Below are 14,355 nucleotides of genomic sequence, written 5' to 3'. Positions count from 1 at the left end.
TGAGTAGCTGTGATGACAGGCATGTGCCACCACACCCATCTATCTTGATTTTTGATGCCAACAATTTAGCAAATGGAAAAGACAAAAAAATTTAAAAAGACAGCATTTTGGCTCAAAAGTTAGCAGAACTAATCTCAGTTAAAGGGATTTTTGCCTTCAGTTTCTGATATTTTAGCTAAGAGTACAAAAAGACAAAAAAACATAAATGCAGATTAAGCACTAGTTGGTTGTACTGAATTGATTGTAAAATATTTTCCCCTTCCCAATCAAAAAACACCTTAGCTTAAATACTTACTCTGAGCCTGCAGCCATTTCCAAGTAGACGTTTCTGCTGTATCAACCCCCAATGGGATCACTATGCTCATGACGTTCGCCTCTGGTAAATTCGATTACTATGGAGTCCTATGCATTGGTATCCAAAACACTGGGGCATGCCAGCCACAGTGCTCATTGCAAACATCTAAGTGCATCCACAAACCCTGTTTAAAAGAAATGGGAACAAAACAGTTAAGAACCATCTTAACTAGCAACAATCACACCATATAACAATAGTAAATAATAGGGGAAGAAAGCATTCTTTATTAAGATCTCAAAATGGGAACATGCTCGGTGAATACCTATTTCATTTATTTTCCTGGAATTAAGTTGTGTGATTATGATCAAAAGAAAAGCTTCCGGGGGTGTATTTCAGTGGTAGGGCACATGTTTAACACATGCAAGGTACCCAAAACAACACAAAACAAGTTTCTAAATCATAATCTTCCTTAAGGAATGAATTTAGGATGCTGCAAGGATTACTGCCAGGTGCAGGAATGCATGCCTGTATTCCCAGCAACTCTGGAGGCTCAAGCAGGAGAATCACAAGGTCGGCCTCATCAACTCTGTGAGACTGGCTCGAAAAAAACTGGGGAAGTAGCTAAGTGGTAGAGCACCCCTGAATTCAATTCCTAATACCAAAATAAAACAAGAAAAAAAATGGATTACTTAAGGCATATTCTTAGGGATACTGTTCAGTAAACAGCCAACAAATGTTATTCATTTTAAAAGATAAAATTGGAACTTATTAGTACCCAAAAACAAGTCTTCTTGGTTCAGTGAGTAATCTAACAATATATTAACAACTTATCTAGGTGCCATTTTGCACAAATGGTCTACTGAATCCTCATGTTCTGGGTAAGGTATCTCCATTTTACCACTAAGGAACACAAAACTAAGAAAGACTAACTGAATCAAGGTTGCTCAGCTTGAGATGATACCAATGCTATTACACTCTTTATATATGCATACAAGGAAAACTATTTTTTGTAATAAAAATCAATTCATTTTCCATAATATATAAATAAATCTACATATATCAAAGGGATTCTCTATTTCTTAGAGAACTCTAGGGTTCTCTAGAGTCAATAACTGCAGTTACTACTCTAGCAAGTTTAATACCAGTGAGCAGAGAAAACTAATAAACTTGGTGTCTTTTAAATTTATGATAGTAACTAAAAGGTAAGTATTCTAATCTAAATTTACTCTATAACACTTGCTAAATATGTTATTTATATCTACTCAAAGTCTTTTCAATCATGACATAACTTGGGAACAAAATCAACAATCCCATAAACTGGAAAACAATAACACCGTCAAGATGGTCCCTATCTCTTAATGCTATACCTGAAATAAAGAAGAGCAGCATTTCTTCAAATAGAAGTCCTTGTATTTATCTTTAATTTTTACAATTAAACTTGACAATGCCTATAAAGGTCAATTTCTATTTCACAAATGATACAAATTATAAGTTCATACCTTTTGAGGAAAAATTATGAAAATAGGAAAATAAGATGTCAAAAATGGTTTGAATTCTGTAAGAAAACCAGTCTTTACTTTTAAACAATGTGTAACTGGAAGAAAGCTACTAGATTACAAATTATTATAGTATACAAATATACAATCAGCCAGACATGGTAGCATATGCATGTAGTAGTTCCAGCTGTTCTGGAGGCTGAGGCAGGAGGATGGCTCATGCCCAGCAGTTAAGACCAGCTTGGGAAACATCAAGACCCCACCTTAAAACAAAACAAAATCTCCACACATATATAAAACAACTACAACAAAAAACAATACTTGGCAATTACTCGTAAAAATTAAAAAAAATTAACTTTGGAGCCTGCCTCTATCATTTACTAGATGTGTGTGATGCTAGATGAGTTATTTAACCTAAGAGTTAGGCACCCTGGCCCATGCCTGTAATCCCAGCTACTCAGTAGGCTGACACAGGAGGATCCCAAGTTCAAAGGCAGCCTGAGCACATTAGGGAGATCTTTTTCAAAGTCAAATAAAAAGTTAGGGATATACTCAGCAGCTCTTACTTAGCATGTGCAAGGCCCTGGGTTCAGTCCCCAGCACAATTCAAAAAACAAAACAAAAACCTATGTATCAGGTTCCATGTTCACAAAATGGGGATTTATCTTTATAGGGTTTCTGTGAAGAAAATGAATGTAAGACAGAAAGAATGGATCACACAAATTTAGCAATTGATATACAGTATAGGTTGCACACTGCTAATGAGAAATTAAAAATGCTCTGAAATCCATTCATTCAGATTTCAGACTTTGGATTGGGGATGCTCAACTTATTCACACAAATATCCCAAAATCTGAAACACTTCCAGTGCCAAGCATTTCAGAAAAGGGATACTCCACCTGTAGCCACCTAACAAGAATTTTTATTTCATCACAAAACAATGTGTGGCTAGAAAAACACCATAGTTCTCATTTAAGTCCTAACAGTTTTCAAAAGTAAAATAATTATGGTTTTCTTGCCATTTTTATCTTTGCTCCACAATTAAAAGTCTCTCCCCAAAGATAACAGAAGCAAAGTGCACAAAAGGAAATGTCTTACCTCCTTTTCTGTCGCCATTCCATAGTAGATTTACTTTGTAAATGCCATATTTATTAACTAGCATAAGGCTATAAAATTATAAAATTTCTATGTGACAGCGCTAGATGTAGGAAACTACAAGTTTGTTCTATTCAGATGTTACATTATTCTGTATTTCCTTAAGATGCCAAAGACTTGGACCTAACAACAGGTAACTACTGCAATTAAAAAAATAATAATAATCTTGTTAATAGCATCTGGTTGGTAGAAGTTTTCTAACTGCTTATCTTTATGTTAGACTTATCAGAAGTCTTGTATTTTTAGGTATGTACATTCGTTTACCAAAGGTAGGAAGCGAAAAGCAAGTCATTACATATTTTTTAAGTAAATCAGTTAATATTTTTAATCTAAAATGACCTACTAGGGCACATATATAATAGTGTGTCCATTCTTATGTAAATATGCAATCCTCAATAAAAACTATTTTGAGCTGTTTTTAAATAGCAGAGAAGAACTTGCTATAAGCCTATTTTGGACAATGCCTTGTATCTGTGTGATTTCTGCCCGTCTCCCAAACCCTTATTGTGCCTGGAATACGTTACTTTACAAGGGATTGGTGAATGAACTGGAGCATCTGGGATGAAAGTTCACCTCTGGTCTTGCTGACCAAATGAACCGTCAATCTACATATCAAATGCCATAAAACAACTACATGACACACTCAGAACTATGTCTCTCTATAAACACAAATGCTCATCCTCAGAATAAAGACACATCATCACATGTGAAACAGAGCTTTATATTGAGTTTGACTCAATAAGAAGGAATATCAGTAACTACTCACAACTGATCAGAAGACAAGAGGTCCTATCTACTGAGACCAAAAATGGCAAATATTTCAATATTTCCATTAATAACAAAAATACTATTGCCAAAAAAACTCATACTGCTTAAAAATCTGGTTGATAATAAAATTCTACAGAAGTTCATGCTTGTAACTCTAGCTACCTGGGAGGTTGAGGTAGGAAGTTGGCAACCTCAAGGCCAGTCTGGGCCATTAGAGAGACCCTGTGTAGAAATAAAAATTTAAAAGGGGCAGGAGATGTAGCTTACAGATAGGATTCTTGCTAGCATACAGCAAGTCCTGGGTTCAATTAACAATACCCTGCCACCCAAATCATTCTCTCTTAGAAACAAGTTTTTTAATGGGAAAGCCAATGTAGTAAGCAGAAAAAAAAAAAGTGAGCTTATAACACAGGATGGAAAATTAACAAAATCCAAACAATTATCACAAACTCTGACATATGCGAATCAAAAGCTGTTCATTCCAACTGTCAAACAAGATATGTACAAAATATAGTAAGAATAAATGGCAGCCATTAATGAAATAATATAAAAGGAAATACCATGAGATGTCTGGGAAATCTGAGGTCCAAGAAAGAATAAATGTCTTCACAAAACCTGCTATCCAGAATAGACCTAGAAACCAAGTGAACACAGGAGCATTGAGCTATTTTTAAATGGCATAGAATTCTAGGTACTTCTGATTAACATGGTACCTAAAACCAAAGGACTCACACAAAAATAGCAGCAAATTCCTAGTGATATATTTATTCTTCAATTCTTTACACAAATGAATGTAAACACAATAAAGGCAACAATTAAAGTTAAGTACCAAATCAAACTGAAAACATACTGGGAAAATACAATATTAAAAAGATTTAGTAAAGCAAAGGCAATGACAACAATAAAGACAAAATAAAAGGTAAAAAAGCATTAAAGACAGAAAAAGCAATTTCAAATAGAAAACAGTCTATCTGAAAAGCTAGAAGACTGACCCTGTTTTTAAGACCATGTTAAAAAAGAACACAAAAATATCACTGAAAAGATCACCCAAAAGACAAAAAGAATGGAAATGTGAGGAAAATGTTTTTCCTAAAATTACAAATAAAATGCCTAATCTAATAATCTCTTTGAGGAAAGGGCCATCCATACCTTTCTGTTCTTTATAAGCACTAGACACAGTGTTCAAAAATATTGACAATTTTAGTTTATTGTTCGTATATCACTAAGAGACCAGGCTAGGTGCATTTTGGGCCTAATTCCAATGGAAATTACATAAACTAGAAAAGAAATGGCAAGGGACTATGTATCTGAGATTCCTTATAATCAGAAATTCAATTTGGTCATTCAAGATTTTCTTATTTATAGCAGCTAATATATAATAATGCTTAATCAAGATTCCATTCCAATTTAATATGTATAAAACCTTGGGCAAGTCATTTCAGTGCTCTTTGCTTTAACTAAAAATGGAGGCTGGTTGGGTTCATGATCTTGTAGTTTACATCTTATAATCACAAATTTATTAAATTATTTGATAATCAAAACCACAGAATAAATACCCAATGAGACAATGAGTATGTATTTCTCCAGTGGGGCTTATCTTAGTACTAAACAAGTACTCTACAAGTTCTTATCTGACTGATACCCCAAGCTTTCTTATTAGTAGGTTATAATGAACAAATACCAAGTATTTATAATGCTACTTAATTCTCACAACAAGCATAAGGTACAGTACAAGCATACTTATTATTCTCATTTTATGGATGAGACAGAGGATAAAATTGTCCAAAGTTCATAAACAATAAATAGCCAAATCGGGATTGAATTCAAGTGGTCTGTTTCCCTAGCGTATACATTACTTTGCCTGAAATTAAAATTTGTCATGACTGATAAATTAATCAAATATAGAAATGTCTCACTCCAGAATATTGGTCTGCATTTACTCTGGTATGTTAATGAAATGTAACAAAATCCATCTTTATTCTTCTGCCAAACCTGATCTAGTTAGCAAACACAATCCATTCCACAATAATGCATTAGAACAACACAAAAGTAGAAAACTACAGGCTCAGTCTAAAATTAGTTTAAAATGTTTCAGGAAAAGTGCAAAGCGCATAATCAAAGATAAACTTTGCCCATTATTTCAGAAAAAAGAACATGCCTCACTAGAAAGCTGAAAGTAACTCTTAAGAATTAAGGGAATCATGCTTCTAATTCAAGATTACTAATATATGCATAAGTATATTCATGGATCCTTACAGAAATTATTTTTTTAAACAAGTATCACCTTGTACAAAACAAAGACCAACTGCTTACATTTTAATTGACTCTCTCTTTGTAACAACCATTTGCAGCCAGACGCCTTGGCACACACCGTAATCCTAGCAAGAGACAGGAGGACCCAAGTTCAAGGCCAGCCTCAGCAACTTAGAGAGGCCTAAGCAACTTAATAAGACATTTGTCTCAAATAAAGAGCTGGGGATATGGCTCAGTGGTAAAATACCCCTGGGTTAAATCCCCAGTATACACACACACACACACACACACACAATTATCACATAATTTGGTTTGCAGAGGACAGAATTTCACCAATTCAACTTACAGTATACTTCTGAGGCAAATAACACTCTATTGAGAAACAGTCTTATACTCACGGTTTTTGCTGGTGATCTACTTGAAAAACTAAAACATATACACATAATTCAATGTTTAAAATGCACATTTTCTGATTCTATAAGAGTTTTAAGAGTTTCACTGTATCATGTTTAGTTCAATTCCAATCATTTGTACTAAATTGCAATATAAAAGTAGCAAAGCTTTCGTTTTCATACTATGCCACTTACTGATAACGGTTACGTACTCTCTTTTTGTTTCCTCACCTGTGAGACCAATCATAGAGTATGTTTTCCGAATTGTTTAAGGATTTGTATGGAGCACTCAGTTAAGTGTCAGTTATAATCAGGTAACAATTCCAGGAATTAAAAGTTAAAGTTATTTAAAACTGAGTACTGGAGAACAATTTCTGGCTATTATAAATATCAAGTAAGCTCCTATGAGATTCTAACCTATTCTAGAACCCATTCTTTTCAGTAAAGAAGAAAGGATGCTTCTTGTACTGGACTACAAATCAGTGACTATGCTATGAGTAGTTTCATTTATAAAGCCAACGGTCACACCATTTATTACAAACTCCAAACATACTGTTCCAATTACTTTCTTAAACTGAAATTCTTTAGCAGACTAATGGTAAAATAAATAAGCCATCTGGACCTCGAAGTTCTTTTTTTTTTTTTTTTTTTTTTAAATAAACACACACACAAACACACTCACACATATATATGGCAGCTTTCATAAGCTTTTTATAAAAAATATTTTTAGTTGTAGATGGACACAATACCTTTATTTTAGTTATTTAAATGTTGTGCTGGGGATCAAACCCAGTGTCTCATGTGTGCAAGGCAAGTGCTCTACCACTGTGCCACAACCCCAGTCCTTCCTGAAGTTCTTTTTACAGAATTTTTGCCAACATAAGATTGGCTCTGATTAAGATTAGTATCTTAAAGAAAGAAACCAATGGCAACATTCATATTACCCAATGAAAATAAAACCATCCTTATAAAGCCAAGGCAGAGGACACCCCAATCAGTCAGTACTTTGGGAACTTCATAATGGCTTATCTAGCAACCCAGTTTATTGTATCATTAGCTCACTGGAGATGTGAATCAAAGTAAAGAATTAAGAACAACCTTTTAAAATTTAAAAAATGTGTGTTTTTAAATAATACATAAACACAGAGTGAACCCTAAGTAAATCGTGAACTTTGATAATGATGTGCTTGTTCAACGTACCACACTGATGAAGGATGTTGATGTAGAACGAAGTTGTGCCTGTGCTGGGGCGGAAGCACATGAGAACTGTACTTTCTGTTCAATTTTGCTAACCTAAGACTGCTCTAAAAAATAAGGTCTATTAATTTTTAAAAATAATACAGGTATGAACAAGACATAACAAAATATTTTTGGGGGCAGGGTGGATACTGAGGATTGAACGCAGAGGCACTTTAACACTGAGCTATATCCCCAGGCCTTGTATGAGACAGGGTCTCCCTAAGGTGTTCAGGAGCTCATTAAGTTCATGAGGTTGGCCTTGAACTTGTGATCCTCCTGCCTCTGCTTCCTGAGATGCTGGAGTTACAGGCATGTGCCACCACACTCAGCCCTAAAAGGGTTTTGGAAAGTTGTTCTCAACACCAATTTTGCAACCAGCTAAACTACTGGTATATTCCTCCATTCCAAAACCCCTCAAAATAGAATAAATGAATTTCAATTTTATCCAGTTTTAAAATTCCCCACTCTATTATTTTAAAATAATATTTGTCATTCCCGACAGTGTTGGGGAGAACACTAAACTATAAAGTAAAATATGGTCAAATGTGGCCTTCTATGCCAAACAGCAATCCAGATATTGTTAGTATTGATTAAGTTTGGAATTTCCAGGTATAAAAAGTATGATTTCTATTTCTTACACACACAAAAAGTGTGTGTAGTGGTGCACACCTGCAATTCCAGAGGACCGGAAGGCGGAACAGAAGGATCACAAGTTTGAGTCAGCCTGGGCAACTTAATGAAACCCTGTATTAAGGAAAGAAAAAAAAAAGTTTTTTCTTAGAATTAAGCTAAGCCTTGGTTTATTCTCTAAGAATATAACTCACAAGTCATTTCATCCTAAAAGTTATCGATACCTGCTTTCTACTTATCATATATCTGGTAACTTTAGAATGCCCTGCTCAAGATGCAAATACAAAAATAATTTTTACTTAATAATAATCACCTCCCTCCAATCACAGCAAGAAGAAAAAAGAAAAAAAAAAAAAAAAAACACTTTCCCAAATTTCCTAAAAATCTTACTTTATGTACAAAAGTACTGAGTACCGCAAAGTGCAACACCATAAAGCTCAATGAGTTATAAAATTTCTTCCAGTTTATAGAAAAGTAATTATTATCTACATGAGTCAATTTTCCCTCAGTGCTAGGGATCAACACCCAGGGCCTCACACATCCTAGACAAATGACCTATTGCTGGGTTATAACCCAAACCTACATGAACATTTTTTTTTTTTTCTTTTTGGTGATACTGGGAATTGAACCCAGCTCTAGGTGAGCAGTTTTTAACCATGTTCCCTACAGTCCTAGGGAACTTAGGGATTGCAATAGAAGGAAACAGAAAAGCTAACAAAGGAAATATGAGGAACAACATTTAAATTCTATAAATTTAAAAAGTTTGAAGTTGTTATACTCTATGTGTAGCTAACCAATGTGAAAAAAACATTAAATGGGATACTCTAGCAAAGACTATTGATACATGCAACGACTTGGATTAATCTAAAGGGATTATGCTGACTTTTAAAAAAAAGTCAATCCCCAAAGGTTACATACTATGAAATTCTACTTACATAGCATCGTAAAATGATAAATTATAGAAATGAAAAAAACAGATTCATAAGAAGAGAAAAGTAAATACAGCTATATAAAAGGGGCAATGCCAAGGATCCTTGTGGTGACTGAACTGTTCCGTAACACACTGTAGTGGTGGACACAGGTAATCATTCATTCAAGTAAATATACACAAAGAAGTACAAGTAAAACTGGGGAAAATCTGAATAAAATGGGTGGATTGTATCAATGTCAATATTTTGTTGTAACACTGTCCTATAATTCTGCCAAGATGTTATTACCATTGAGGGGAGCTGGGTAAAGAACTCAAGAAATCTTTCCATTATGTCTTAAAACTGCACATCAATCTACAATTACCTCAAAATTTAAACTTCAAATAAAGGACTTCACAATTGTGGCCTTTTAAGCTTTTTTTAAGCACTGGTAACAACTTTCCTAAAAATGAAATCTCACAGAGATATTCAAGCATCTATTTTGATCCTATGATGAAAATTACTTACTTTCCTATGCTTTTCCCAAAGACAGTGTCAACATGAAGTGCTGTTGAAGTTACCACCAGATATAACAGAGAAAGCCACAATGGGTACAGTAGGCATTTGTACCTCGTATTTTTATGTCCATGGTTAAAAAGAATGGTGGGAGAATGTCATGGCCTGCATGTGCTCCCAACTGCCAGTTAAGCTACAGGACAAGCCTAGGGCTTTCTGGAAAACACTTTGAAAATCACTGGCTAAAAGAAAATTATTTACTGACTCAAAATATGATATAAAAAAACTTGTTTTATTGGTATACTTTACCTGTCCTTGAAAAGAAGAAACGTTCTTCCAAAAGTAGTGTTTAAGCCATTTATAATAGGAAACCAAGTAATAGGGCTGGGGGTATAACTCAATGGTAAAGCATGTATTAGCAGGCATGAGGGCCTGGATTGATCCCAGCACTACAAAATAAATAATAAATAAAATTTTAAAATAAAAACAAAAAAACAACAAAACTCTACAAACACATTTATCTTTTATTCACCTTACTTGTATAGATTAAGAGATTTGTTTATTATTACTCTGTTAGCCTTTAAGACCACCAGGTAGGGGCATATAATTTTATTCTCTCATTCTTTAATCTCAAGTAGAAGAATGTTTTCACTCTTCAGGGTAACTAAGTATGCTTCTATCACTACTCTGATTCAATTATTTCAGACTAGAGAACTTGAGTCTTTTTTCACTCAAAAGAAATGTACCTTAAATCTAATTAATAGGATTTCAATGAATCTTTCTGATTCTGTCTTTATTAACAGAACTGTACAGTATGAATAATTTTCTAAGTGGTTTCTCTCCATGTTCTAACTTGATGTTTGAATTAGTAGCTCCCAAATACAGATTCACAAACTACTAATTTTCTACTAATATGGTAGGTTAAGCGTAGAAAATGACAGATTCCTAGACTCACACCACACATTCTGATATAGTAGGTCTGCGATGTGGCCTGGATATCTTACCTCCTCACTCCCCAACAAATGCATTTACTTCAGTGCTCAGTTTTGTAAATAATGCTTACAACATTACACTATGTATCATACTTCAAAGGCTACTAGTTTCTTCTTAACTTTGCCCTGTTCAAAAAAAGCATAGTTCATAGTAATTAACAATCAAATTAAGTTCCTAATGTTGACATTTTATCAGGTTACCCTGTTCCATACTAACAACCTTCCAATATAAAAATCCATCAAATATGCAAAGTTTTGGTACTGTTGTCATATCCCTCTTCATTCTCCTAAAAAATTTTCTAAAGTCCTTCTCTTACACTTTTTTCCCTTTTCCATCCAATAAAACCTTATCAAACTTTCAAAGACATTTTAAGTACCAATATTTCCTTTAAGTCTTCCCAATTTTCCAACTTTTTACATCTGTGCCACAAAACTCGTTTTAGGATACCTAAGCGATCACCCAAAACAAAATTCTGACTGTTTCAACACTATTCCAACTATAAAACCTTGTCCAACTTCATCTTTCCCTTCTTAGCTTCCCACGAAGTAATACAAGAATGTATTACCTTTTTTTTTTTTTTAATCCACTGGTTTATATTTGACCACACATTATTTTGAAACAGCAATTAGAAGTACAGTTTCCAGGAGTGCAGTTTATGGCTCAGTGGTAGAGTGCTTGCCTAGTGTGTGTGAGGCACTGGATTTGATCCTCAGCACCACCTAAAAATAAAGGTATTCACCTACAACTAAAGAAATAAAGAAGGAAGAAGGAAGAAGTAGTATAGCTTGCAGGACTGGAATTGTGGCTCAGTGGTAGAGCACTGTGAGGCCCTGGGCCAATCCTCAGCACCATATATAAATAAATAAAATAAAAATCCATTGACAACTAAAAAAATATTAAAACAAAAAAAAAAATTGTTTAAAAAAGGTATAGCTTCCACAATGAGACCATTAACCCCAAAGCAAGACTAGAGATATTTATATGTTAGCTCTCTAAGTCTAGAATTCGGTGGCTAAGATACCCACCCAAGATTAAACAACAATTTCCCTAACACATTAATTTCTCCTGCTCCTTTTGGATGAACACAAACTCATTTAAAAAAAAAAAAAAAAAGCAAAACCTGCCCTGAAGAATGTTACCTATGTTGTCCCCTAAGGCTCGGCCCCTCCCAATTATTAGTTTCTCATCAATCCAACAATTCATTGTTTTTCTGTTCCCAGTTATCTAGATTATATATCTACTCAAGTATCTACAATCATTTCAAAAATCAAACCTTCAAACAGAAACTTTTTTACCATCTTCTTTCACTGCGTTTATTAGATTCTCATTCTTTCAGTTCTCTATAAAATCCTTTTTTCCTCCAGTCTTCTATTGCATTCAGTCTTTTGTGCCTCCCCAATGTTTTAAAATTCATTCTTGAACTGGAAATATAGTTCAGTGGCAGAACAATGTACCTAGCATGCTCATGGTCCTGGGTTTAATCTTCAGCACCACAAATAAAATTTATTCTTCCTCAGTCTCCATGGCTTCCACCACCATCTTCATCCTTCGAGTAACTTCCAACAATCAACAGTTCTTTCAGCTTGTTGCCATCAAGTTCTGAGTACCTTGTCTCTAATAATGGGAGAAATCCTTAATGTTGTACAACCATTGCTCCCCCCCCACAGATTATGGCAACTATTCTACCCTTTCAAAATATAATAAAATCAATAACATTGATTCATTTAATGTACTCACTGAACACCTACTATGTTATGGATGCCGCTCTAAGTGCTTGGGAATCAACAATGAACAAAATTAAGTTGTTCTTAAGGCACCTGAAATGAGTCTGGGTAGTTCAATGTTCATGGGCACCTCAGAGTAGTTCTCTGAAGTAACTACCTTTCTTCTTCTTTTTTTTAAACATCTCACTATTTAACCAATGCTTTATTTATTCGTTTATTTTTAGTTATGGAAGGACACATACCTTTATTTATTTATAAGTAAATAATTATGGTGGTGTGAAGGATGAAACCCAGTGCATCACCCACATGTGTTAGGCAAGCGCTCCATCACTGAGCTACAACCCCAGTCCCTCAAGTAATTACCTTTTGATTAAAGGTTTATCAAAGTTATTTTGATTAATTTTGATTTCTCATTACCTGGTCAACGAATTAGTGTTTTATGTTCAGATTAACAGACTTTCAAATGATTAAATTCTTATCAGTCCTCTTTAGTTATGCGGCCCTAAGAAATATGTCTTGACCAGCCTCTCATGACTGTGGGTAAATATTTACCTTGAAAAGTTAAGATATGTAATACACTGTAGATATTTATTAGTTGTCTTGCCTCTTAGAAATATGAAGATATATTCAATCCAATTATGATTTAATTAATTCAAATCACAACTGGTGGCAGCCACAACCCCTCAAATGTGGAAATAATAGCACACTCTATGAGAAAAGTTACCCTTGATATTCAAAATGCACTTAAAATATTTACTATAAAAATCTTAAGAGTAAAGGGGCTGGAGATATAGAGCTCAGTGGTAGCCACACTTGCCTAGCAGGTCCTGACTTTTGATCCCCAGCAACACAAAGAAAAAATCCTTGCCAGGCGGGACAGCAAACATATGTAAACTCGATTGGGGAGGCTGAGGCAGGAGAATCACAAGTTCAAGGCCAGCCTCAGCAACTGAGTGAAGGCCTTCAGGAACTTAGAGACCCTATCTCAAATTTTTAAAAAAAGGGTTGAGAATATAGCTCAGTGCGTTAAAGCTCCCCTGAGTTCAATTTCCAGTACCAAAGGAAAAAAATCTGAGATTATAGTTTAATTTCTAAGTATTTAGCAACCTATAAAATCAGCAAAGGATAAAAATTATTTAAAAACACCTACATGTATATAATTATGTTCAAATAGCTGACTTTTATAGCATTTGGTAGTTCTTTAATTCCAAGACTTATGACATTCAAAGACCAAGTTCTTCCTCTTCCTACATTATTATAAACAAAAAAACAAAAACCTAGAAATGTAAAGACTAGTATATTGCAATTAGAAAGGTGAAGCTTGAGGGAAAATGTCTATGCTACCTCACTCTCAAAAATGAATCAACAAATAGATTTATATCTCTATTAGGAAAAATACTCAGATATACAAATTTTATTAACTTTTTAAGTAGCCCTGTCTTGAATAAGGCATATTATTGTTGGAAAATTTTTAAATTAAGGGGAAAATAAAATGTCAAGATTGAGGTTTGATAACTATGAGCACACTAAGGGATCAGCATATTTACAAGAGATAGGCTGCACTCTTTCACTTCGGAGCTTCACTGTAAAGAAATTTTCTGTAGAGTTATATATAAATGAAAAATATCCCAACATACTGAGTTGATCATTCTTGTAAAATAATGGAGAAATTGTGAGTGAAATTGGAAAATGAACTACAAACTTTTTTCTCCAAAATCCTTAATGAATTTTAAGCAGCCATGAATTTTTAAATTCCTACAAGTGATATTTTTAGACTATTCCAACTGAAATTCCTTTTTAATACAACTTCCATCATTACACTTGATAAAATTCAAATATAAATATTACAGTTTCTCAGTTGCTTTTAAAGTAATACACAAAGACCATGTCTTTGGGCACAACTGTTCCTTTTCTGCTAAGACCTGCTACAGTTAAAACTGGATTTCAGTTTTAACTTGGAATTCAAAGATAAAGCAGTTCATAGAT

At 34.1% G+C, this 14,355-nt stretch overlaps 1 long non-coding RNA gene across 2 annotated transcripts in view; it reads right to left on the bottom strand.

Moving 5' to 3' along the window:
• Positions 1 to 485: 485 nt before the first annotated feature.
• The window catches only part of LOC306667430, a 26,931-nt gene continuing 13,061 nt past the window's right edge, over positions 486 to 14,355 (bottom strand). Inside the window, exons 2-3 of one of the 2 annotated variants that reach the window (XR_013765542.1) lie at positions 4,275 to 4,347; positions 486 to 947 (exon numbers count right to left, since the gene is read on the bottom strand). This is a non-coding gene — a long non-coding RNA (uncharacterized lncRNA). The other variant, XR_013765543.1, reaches the window with a different exon arrangement.

This window comes from Sciurus vulgaris, assembly GCF_902686455.1.
Source record: "Sciurus vulgaris genome assembly, chromosome: 8".
In the NCBI taxonomy this organism is placed as follows: domain Eukaryota; kingdom Metazoa; phylum Chordata; class Mammalia; order Rodentia; family Sciuridae; genus Sciurus; species Sciurus vulgaris.
Note: the sequence above shows the minus strand (reverse complement) of the source record. Positions and strands in the feature narration are given on the sequence as shown.